Here is a 6660-nt window from a genome sequence, read left to right as displayed (position 1 = left end):
TAAACAAACATGTTGCCCAATTGTTATTTTTTTATTTGTCTTTATTTATTATATTTTCAATGAACGATTAGTTACCAACTGTACCATGGTACCCACATATGAGTACAGCTGAGACAAAAAAACACCTTATTTTTTTGAGCTAATTGTGGAAAATATAAACCACTTATGAGTAGTATCTTAGTATCTTATTGATAGTATCTTAGTCTACAAGCTAATGAAATCTAATGTGGCATGTCATGTGGAAATTCACGTCTTTTCAGTATCTATTTTTGTATGAAAAATCAAAACGCAAAGTGTCTCAACTGTACCCAGTCTACCCTAATCAGATACAGGAGATTACAGTAGCTAAAATGTAATGCATGATTCTATGTGCACTAGCTTTTTGGGACAGGACCAAAACTAACATCATTTCCAGAGCCTGGTGTTTCTTGGATAACGTTTACGACCAAGGAATATTCAGATAAGCATTGGCTCTCTCTGAATTCTAACCAAGGAGGAGAAATAATTCCTGTAGTCATAGGCTTTATATATTCTATTATATATCCACTTGAGAATTGTATGAACAATGTATCTAATCTCCCTAGCTCATGATTTTCCTCTGTTGTTTGGTCTATGTTGTTTGAAAACTCTACTGGGATAATGTTCCAGATACTCCCCCCTTCTCTCTCGCTCTCCTGTCGTGTCTTCGTCCGCCTTCATCATGTAAGTTAGCCAAACTGTGATTTCCCCCTCTGGAATTTTTTGGTTTTGTTTAAAAGTTTTGCATTTCTTTTAAGTCTTTCATACCGAGTTCATTTCACAGAAAAAGAAGTGAACTTAGCCGAACTATTGGCAATTTTACCTCAAAGACTTTTAACCTTTGTTCAACACGCGCGCAGGACCACACTGACGGGACGACATGACGCCCCAACGGAACAACACACAAAGAGACATGAACCATGCAAGTAGCTATATTTGGGTTACCAAACGCTCAGGGCATTAAGAGCTTGTTGAGCATTAAGCATTTTCCGTGTTGTTGTCGGGTATGCAGACCTAATTGATATATTAATGGTTAATTATAATTTGATTTGATTAGATATTGATATAAAATTGAGCTAATTTTTACCTGTCTGTAGCACTTAAACTATGCAAACAGGTAGGCTACTGTAATCAATTTGTGTTTGGTTGCCGAGATACACATGCATCAGATGCAGGTAACATATTATCCCTTATTGGGAGATTTAATAACATGTAAGGCTGATCTGACCCAAACCTGTCCTGCATGAATAATGATTAATTATCAATTATTAATTATTATATGCAAATTCCCCATGCCGGTCCGAGTCTTTACAAAAATTATACTCTGGAATGTCAAAACCAAGATTCTCTTTGGCCCCCTGTATTCTCCAATTTCATTCTTTGTTATGAACCAGATCATGCTGCTGAACAACATTGTATGTATATACACTTACATAACCATTATCTTTATTGGGTTCATTCATTCAATAAGAATTGCTATGAGATGCTATAAACCCAACATATAATTCTATTGTATATGAAAGTTATATAGCAAAATTTTTGCCATTGTTTTTCTATAGAGTTTTTATTTTTTCTATATTGGTTCTGTATTATAATATTGTTTATGCCATAATACTTGTATCAATGTATCTTATATATACCGAGTATAAATGTAACCATTTATAAATCTGTTTACAGTGTAATTAATAAAATCTAAATGAATATACGTTTGTCTGTCTGTCTGTTTTTTTTTTTTTCCAGAAAGAGAGAATATACGTGATCCAAAGTTGAGAATATGTTTGTGTGCATTGGACCTTATTTATAAGACGTGTGTAGACTGATTTTATGTAAGAGTAGATTTAAATATGATTTACAGAAGATTTCATTTTGCATGCATGCACAAAGTCCATGATCCAAGATGCAGACAGAGCAACTGTCAACATGCAGTAGCTCTTAACATGCATGGAAAAAGTGTTTCAAATCATTCAATAGATTGTGACAATTCATCGGTCAATCATCAGAGCACTTCAGAGTACTACATTATTTAAAATATATAACATAGGCTATGTAACATGTCTGCTGGGCGATATGGCCAAAAAAAAAATTATCACAATAAATTTTTTTTTATATCAGTCGATATCGATAACTATCATGATAAATGTCAAATCTTTATTTCTATCAAGTTTAAAGGCAGATTTTTGCTCCTAAGTGAAAGTTGTATAAACCAGAGCGTTAATTGTGGTTTTAAACTTTATTGTCAGACTCAGAAGTTGAACATATCATTACAAACACTTGCCAAACAGGTGAACATTTCACAAATATGAGGTAGAACATTCAAACATTTTTCCTTAAAATAAATATTTGAATAGAGCTGGTAAGTCCCGCCCATCCGTAAAACTTCAAGTGGACCTCTAGGTTGAAAAAGCGTCAATGCTAGTGAGTGAGAGAAAATAATTATTTTCTGATCCCGTTTGAATTGTGCCATGAATGTGACATATGTTGTCTGTGATTTTTTTATATAATTTCTCATGTAACGAGATTGACAGTATATTGTATGATTCTTTGGCTAGCAGTTGTGGAATAGACATAACGAGAAAGACTACACGTCGCATATGTGACGTCGCCGCATAACACATTTTCCCTCCACAAATCATGGTTTTCACCACACTCAACTAGTTTGTCCTCTCCCTGAAAGAAGGCGGTGAAGTGCACCAAAGACACAGGCATATTTAGCGGGATCCGTGTGCTAGTGGGGTGATTAATATCAAACACGTCGAAAGAGTTGTAGTCCACAAAGTGCTCTCACACAAAGTCTAACCGTATGAAAATTCTACCCGCTAAATTGTAGCATTCTTTACACGAAACATTATAAACAAAAAATTCACAGACAACATGTTACATTCATTGCACAATTCAAAAGGGATTAGAAAATAATTATTTTATCTCATTCACTTGCATTGACGGTTTTCAACCTAGAGGTCCAGCGGGGCTAGCTGAAGGGGAGGGACTTACCAGCTCTATAGAAAAATATTTCTTCAGCACAGTTTGGATTGCAGGTTTTGGTTCCTTGTCACTGGGATTGCATCTCACCTACCTCTCTGGCGTCGTGCGCGGTTAGGAGCTCAACCTCTGTCTCGCGTGCATGCTCGCTCTAGATAAGATTACAGGATATTTTAACTATATGCGGTAAAACTAGTGGATCGCCAGTGCCTCAACAGATAGACCTATAGATAAACTCATCTTTCAGGCTTAACACATCATCGTGAGAAATCAGGAGTGTGGCGTGAGAGCGTGAGAATCTGCTCAATTGCGTGAGTCTCACGCTGAATGCGTGAGAGTTGGCAGCCCTGAATTCAATATGTATATCCCACATTTCATGGTGCAGTTAAAGGGGACATATCATGCAAAATCCACTTTTTTAGCCCTTAAATGCATTTTGTTGTATATTTGGAGTGTTTATAAGTACAGAAAAGATGAAATTATTCTCTTCAGGTGCTTCGTTTATATCTTTATATTCTGTTTGTCATATTTTTCAACCTGTTCAGATTTTTCTGTTTTCTATGACGCTTTTTGAACTACAGCGTCACCGTATTTGCAGCGGAACTGCCAAATAAAGACATTGACTACCGGTCCAACACTTCGAGCAATCCGCTATTATTATTTCTCGCTCCGATTTTGTAGTCCGAGCTCAATGATGCAGAAGTTACGAGAGGGCAAGTCAAAATGTTCGGTTTTTGGATGTAGTGACCTGAAGCACTTCAAGGATTCCCACTTTAACAACCTCCGCCAGTAACGTTATACAGAAGGGTTTGCCGATTGACTTCGTCTGAATGAGAGGTAACGTTAAATTCCTTCTATCCTTGGAGACGACGAACAGAGCATTTTGATAAGCTGTAAATATCGTTAATAATAAATAAAGTACTTTACTTTCTTAAAACACATGGTGGTCATGGTTTAGCAGTACCTTTGTCTTTCTTTGTTTTTGTTTTGAAGTAACGTTACACGTCTGCAGTATTAATTGTTCTTGAGTTTAATCAATGGTCATTTAGCTGCTTTTCTGATGCTTTTCTAAATGTATCATATTGTCAATACAGATTGTTTGTGGTAAGATTAGACCGTAGTCATTTATCTTGTCAGTGTGCTTGTTTTACCACAAGAGAAATAGTCGACTTTCACTAATAATAACGCAAAACAGTTAACTCACATACCAATACATCCATATGATGAAGAGGTTGTTCTGCAGGTTCGTCGTCGTCTTTATCAACTCGCTCGCTCTGGCTCGAATAGGTAAGGCTTGATGGACAAGTCTTCTGTATAATCGTATATCTCTAATCAAACTACAATAATGGCCGAACGTGGGGAGTTGACCTGACCGTGAACTCAGCGACCTGCGAGCGGGCGGGGTGTGACGCATCTCCTTTTTATTTAAAGGGGACACTTTGAAACGGGTCGCTCAAAGACGCACATCAGAAAAGGGGTAGAAAAGTGGCTTGTGGAGCTATAATAATGAGGAATTCAGACCCAAACATTGCAGTTATGTTTTATATAGACCACAACGGTATGATTTATATGTAAAAATGAATTATTTAAAAGCATGATATGTACCCTTTAATATTACTAGGTTAAGCCATGGGTTAACCTTACAGTAAATACATGGTAAGCTAAATGGATTCAGTATCAATTCAGATTCTGACTATAGCATTGAACGCAGCTGTTTCTCCTTTTTGTCAGCGGTGTTTCATCTGCATTTAAACTGGTTTAAGCTTGATATTTGTGTTCTTCACTGAACTCAAGCACTTCTCACTGGATCTCGTGAGCGAGACGATCGGAGTAAGCGCGTCTGCCTGAGCTCGCTGACTTTGAGCCGAGCGGATAAATGCTCAGTGTGGCGCGCGCAGGTTCAACTGAGTTTCGTTCCGCTTTTGGCGCATAAACATTATCAAACATTTATCAACCTCTTCATTTTATCGAGAAAAAATATTTTGCGATAATTATCGTTATTATTTTATCGCCCAGCCCTATAGCTGGCATTAAATTAAATCCCATATGCTGAATAATTGCATATGATTAAAGCAATAGCAAAAAGTGTGTTTCACCTGCACCATGTTCTGAGTACAACATTTCTGTCAAGGCTGAACTTTTTTCCACTGCTATTATTAGCTTGTGGTTTGTGCAAAGTGTAGAATACAATGCTGAATTTGTATTTTAAAGGGTTAGTTCACCCAAAAATATAAATTATTCCAGAATTTACTCACCCTCTACCCTCAAGTTTTACAGTACACTACTTTCTTCTATCAGCTAAACACAATCGAGTTTTTTTAAAGGGGTCATATAATTAAATTTTTGTACAAGTTAATATAAATCTTTATGGTCTAAATGAAAACTATAAAACTATTGCTATAATATACTTTTATTAAAGGGGTGATGAACTGAGAAATCAAATTTTCCTTGAGCTTCTGACATCTAAGTCATCATATTAAAACCATTAATTATCAGCATGCATTGATTAATCCAATGGCATGTAGCAAAAAAAAAGTTCTCAAAATTGCCTTAAAAAATAAAAATTCGAAGTTCACTTTGATTCAGTGAAATTTCAAAGCAGATCCTGTTCTGCCCCTGCTGTGTTAGATCGAGGGTTCATCTGAGGGTTCGCTGTTCATCTTAAAAGCATTTGTATAAATCCATGTTGAATTATGGTGAGTGAAAAGTAAGCTAAAATCAGTTCAAAATTACAAATAATAGATGTATGACAATGAGGGTGTAGCACAGATATTTGCAATTGTATTTAGATAAATTGGCTCAATAGATTTTTTTGGGAGATTTTGATTTATGTACTGGCTCAGATCGGTTAAAGACCATATTTTAAATCAGATATGGGAGCTCCAAGAGTTTAATAGATAAATTCATAAATAGTACAATATGAATTGAATGTCAAAGTTACAGTTTTGAAGGTTATCCTTTTATCTATAGACGTCAGAAATGTGTACTCGTTATCCCTGAGAGAGTTCAAATTTGACCATTTCGGTATGTGAAAAATAATTTCTGCATTGTGTTGAACAAGATTGTGTGACTAATTTAAAACAGAAGTTTTGAGCTCAATATAAAAAGGGATATTTTTTTAATTTAGCTATCAACTTTTATTTACTATAACTACATTGAGATAGAAGTCTGAACGTATAATACGTACTATAATAATCTTAGAACTGCCAGATGAATTTGAGAAAAGTATGCACAACTGACTGATGATATAAGCAAGGTTTTCTAGCTCTTCCCTCGTGTGCAGGTACTATATATCCAGGGAGCACTATAGAGACTGCCAGAGACTGATTCGATTCGTCACATCAATTTGTGACTTGATTATTCACTGTCTCATCGCAGTTCTTTGCCTTTTGATAAACTAACAACACTCTACTCGCTTTTGATATGGCACCAGTCCAACCTTATAGAAATAAGCTGTGTTTGATCTGATTCATCAATCAGCTAAAACAGGGACTGGACTTAGTATAGTGAGGATATATTCCATACTAATCAGGGGTAAACTATTTTAGATCATCGGTGATGCTGTGAAGAGAGAGTCTATAAAGAGGTTTTAGACTCTGCTCTCAATATAGAGCTTCCTTCAAAGCTGATAAGTATATTACAGAGTTGTCTTACATAAAAAAG

This window comes from Pimephales promelas, chromosome 4, assembly GCF_988280905.1.
Source record: "Pimephales promelas chromosome 4, fPimPro1.hap1.1, whole genome shotgun sequence".
NCBI lineage: Eukaryota > Metazoa > Chordata > Actinopteri > Cypriniformes > Leuciscidae > Pimephales > Pimephales promelas.
The sequence above is the reverse complement of the archived record's forward strand: the minus strand, read 5'-3'. Positions refer to the sequence as shown.